This window comes from Etheostoma spectabile, chromosome 6, assembly GCF_008692095.1.
Source record: "Etheostoma spectabile isolate EspeVRDwgs_2016 chromosome 6, UIUC_Espe_1.0, whole genome shotgun sequence".
NCBI classification, from domain to species: domain Eukaryota; kingdom Metazoa; phylum Chordata; class Actinopteri; order Perciformes; family Percidae; genus Etheostoma; species Etheostoma spectabile.
In genome coordinates, this window is record NC_045738.1 from 21,323,952 (window position 1) to 21,328,240 (window position 4,289).

A 4,289-nucleotide genomic window follows, 5' to 3' on the forward strand; every position below is an offset into this window, starting at 1 on the left:
GTGAGCAACCTGTCTGAAAGTTGTAAGTCTTCTAGTCGCTGTGCCAAGAGAAATCTCAATCATTTGCACTCTTGCAGAGATGGAGAGCGTAGGTATATGTAAGGAGATAACAGAGGCACAAGCTAATTATTGCTAACTAAAATGCTAGTTAACATTGGTAATTAAACCTAAATAGCTGATGTAAGTCCAAACTGTCTGCTAACTTACCCTGTACTATACGGTGATTCCTCTACTGTGCGACAGTAAGTAGCATGGTTATGACACAATCGTAAGCCTATTTTTACAAAAACTACTGCTACGGAGCCATAACGTAAGATACAAGGTAATGGAGCCTTTTACACATTGTCATGTTTCTTTAGAAATAAACAACAGACAAATAGAAACTTCAAACGCTTCAGATGAAGTTATTTGCTGTTAAAGTGGCGCCGAAATGAATGCCAGTCAATGGAATGCTAACGGTGGGTAATGGCTTGGTAGCATCAAAATGGCACCATAGGAGCTACGCTTAGGAGAGGCTAACCCCCTTAGCAGATACGCAAAGCTGCCGGAGAGCTCCGCAGCAATTCAGCACACGGCAGACTTAGCGGTACAGGAAGTCGAGCACAGTAACAAAATAAAACATCCAGTTAATTGAAGAAATAGACCGTGCTCACGGGGGATCATATTTCCCTGCACTACGCCTTGAAAACACAGCACAGAGTTGTTTCCTCTCTACTCCTCTGGATGAAAACAAACCGTTGTTGGATTGGTGGTTCTATTCTACATAAAGTCACAAGATCTCGTGCGTCCTTCTTACTTCAGCTGTCAGTCATGGCCATTCCATAACAAATCCGGACATGGTGGGTATTGACGTACGGCGGAGTTTGGAGCAGATCCACAGCCGTTCTGCAAACCTGCACTAATGACAATAGTGGTTAACAATGAAGACAGCAACTCCCATGATCCAAGGCAGCTTCATAACATTATCAAAAGTTTGTGTTTACATCCATAGTTTTGATAAAGAGACCCCTAGCGGGAGAAAATGACATAGTGTACGTTGTACTCACAGACTTAAGTCTAGTTGAGGAACAGTCGTTTTTTTTTTGTAAAGATAGAAGTTTGTGGCATCTTTTTGCCAAACACTACCTGAAAGAGTCCAGGCTGATGTGCATCATTAACTCTGACATTAAAACAATATGGCTCTACTCTGCTAATAAGACATGAAGTAATGTAATCAAACCCACATCCCCACTGTTGATTGGCACCATTGCTGATTTTCTTGTTATTGTTGTTTATTGGCTGTTAATCAGAGTGGTATACTGATCTGATCTTTTGTTGAGGTGTGCTTAAGCTTGTCTAAAGTATCATACAAATGAAATAAAAACGCATTTGAAACTGGAGCTACTGTATTCCCCACTTCCCTGAAGTAATGAAGGTTATTTAGTGTATTAGTCATTTATTCTCCATACTCCTATGTACAGAAATAGTTATTTTATTAGTCATGTTTTGAACAAATCACTGGAGTCCTGAAGGAATTAGCTATTGGGCATATCAGAGTGACAACATAGATAGAAGATCCTTTTCTAATAACTGTTCTGTTCTGATAACATAAGCTCTTTAGAACCAAATCATAACAAATATATAAAGTTTTGTGTTGAAAAACTTTAATATGTGAACTGTGGACCCTTAAAATAAAAATGGCTCCTTTCCTCAAAAAGGTCAAAAATTGAAGTTCAAAAGTGCAGTTTGTATGGTGCACATTTCTTTTTTTAATTACATTTGTTTCTGTGAACTGGCAAAAAAAACACAAGGAATTTGAACCACTTTGTATCAGTTTCTAATTGTATTTCTCCTTTTCTCTCTGTTACTCCTTCACTCTGTTCACCTTTTCTAGATTAGTCGGTCTGCAGCACTGAGCCTGTCTTTTACCAGCTTCTCTGTGTAAGAATCTGTGTGCTTGCGTGTGTCAGATGACCTATTGAAATCATTGCGGTGCAGTGTGCCTGTTACCATGGCAACACAGGCTTCTCCGTCTCTCTTTCTTTCTCTCCCTCTGTGTCTCCCCTCCCCTTTCATTTCCCCTCCACACCAGAGTGAAGTCATGTGACCACGCTGACGTCAAGCTGGAGAGGCAGGCGAGCAGAGGGGCGAGTTAGTTTGTGGGCTTTTAACAAACCTCCTGCTCACACTAGGAGTCTCTGATAGTCTTTCAGTCACCGTTAGCTCTGTCTCAGTCGCTAAGTCCGTCTCCTTCTCCTCCCCCCTCTGCTGTTCTCTTACCCCTCTCTCTCTTGCTCTCATCTTTGTTTCTTTCTGGTGCGCTTCATTCTTGCCTGTTGCTTCTGCTGCCACTGCCGCTTCCACAAACTTAGTCTTGAGAGAAAGTGCTGGGTGATGGGCTGCTGAACGGCTTCTACGTTGATACAAAGTGAGGTAAGCTTCCTGTGTTTTCTCTTTGTGTGTGTATTGTGTGCTTTAGCAGCTAGTGTTGCTTTGAGAGTGGTGTGCATTAAATTAAAGCTGAATAAAGGAGCGCTTTGACCTCATGAGTTTGAGTCATATACTTGTGCAGAAGGAGAGTTCTCTTTAAGATGAATTCCAGTGAGAGAGGGAATGAAGCTCTGTGTGTACGTCTGGAAACTCTTTTTGTCCCCCTTTAATCATTTGGGGAAACTTTAGTAATGTAGTGTGTGTGTGTGTGTGTGTGTGTGTGTGTGTTTGAGGTTTTCAAATTCAAGTTGCTTTTCTTTCTCAGCACACACAGCCAGATCTGTTTTCAAACCCGCTGCAGGAAGTGAGTGTCTGACAGAAGAGAGAGAGAAAGAGAATGTGATCGTTATGGGGGCTGAGTGTGTTATGTGTTGTGTAGTTGAAAGTGATGGGCAGCTCCACATGGCTTTTCCTCTCAAAGCGCTGCTAATGTTAGAGGCAGTTGTGTGGGCTGTAGCTGCTGGCTCTGTCTGCCAGAGAGCCAGAGGCAGGGATGGGGGGGGGGGGGGAGACAGCTGCCACCTGCCCCCCTCAGAGGGGATGGGTATGCTGCAAAAATGTAACTCTTACAGCTTCAAGGTTAGATCTTATATTTTGTTTTTCTAAAGAAATCCAGTAATGGTGAGATGAGGACATTTTTCAAAAAGTTTTTTTTTTTTTTAAGGATCTTTTTCTGTGTGGTCTTGCTGTCAAGAACCCAGCGCCCCCCCCCACAACACACCACACACCACAACACACACACACACACACACCTCCCTGTGTCCCTCAAACAATAGCATGCCAGCCCACATTTAACCCCGATAGAATGGAAAGAAAGGGAATGTGCATAACAAGTGTTTGGATCTCCCTACATACTGCATCTCTCCTCTCCTCCTCCTCCTCCTCCTCCTCCTCCTCCTCCTCCTCCTCCTCCTCCTCCTCCTCCTCCCCTCCTCCTCCTCCTCCTCCTCTCTCTACTTCTCTAGAACTCCTCTCATTCCCTCCTCAGCAGTGCCTCCCTCCTCCAACTTAACAAAGTGGAGACAAGCCAAGCGCATGTAACAGGTCACTGTCTAAAGTATTCTAGTCACAGATATTGACTCCATCCAATTAAATGCTCCGATTAGGATACAGATTTGCATTTGCTGTGCTGATTATGTTGGATTTATGGTTTGGTTTGGAGGTTGCTGTGACATAATACCTTACATGGCCTATTTGAATACACTTTTTTATCAGTTAATAGCATTAGGTTACATAAAGGCAGATGTACAATATACTTCAGGGAGTAATTCAATAATGTAATCCTGCACTTATTTTTTTAATTTCTTGCAAATGGTGAATACTTTTCCTTTACTGAGAATCACAGAAGAGATTTTAGAAGCAGACTAAAAGTAACATGAATTTTGTCATTCAATAGTTTGTTCAAGCTATTAGTCTTCCTTCAGTGTAAATTGTCCTTGTAAAGGAGTTTCTGCAATCCTGTAATACTGGGCCTTAAGCCTAAGGGCACCTCATTCATAAGTATCTTATTGTTGTGAAATGAGCTGCATGAATACCACAAGGAGCCATTTTGAGTTTAGAGACAGAAAAGGTCTGTGTTCATTTTCGTCTAACAAAATAATACTTCCAAGCATACTGTTATCTAATGTTTGTGTTATGTGTTTATTATGAGCTGGATATGTTGGCAGCAGTTACCCTGCAGAAAGAGCCACTGACAAACACACACACACACACACACACACACACACACAAACCTCTAGCATACAGCCAGTAGCTTTATCTGACATCCTGCAGGAGTGGATTATTCTCTTGACGTGTGTGCGTGTGCGTGTGCGTGTGTG

At 42.2% G+C, this 4,289-nt stretch overlaps 1 protein-coding gene across 2 annotated transcripts in view; it reads left to right on the forward strand.

Moving 5' to 3' along the window:
• ncalda (neurocalcin delta a) overlaps positions 1 to 4,289 on the forward strand; it is a 97,079-nt gene that overhangs the window by 52,290 nt on the left and 40,500 nt on the right. The window contains exon 1 of one of the 2 annotated variants that reach the window (XM_032517744.1): positions 2,111 to 2,412. The exons of the other annotated variant lie outside the window; for it this stretch is intronic. The gene's annotated coding sequence lies outside the window, so the exon portion shown is untranslated. Of the gene's footprint in view, positions 1 to 2,110; positions 2,413 to 4,289 lie in introns of those variants that run through there. 2 annotated transcript variants of the gene reach the window in all.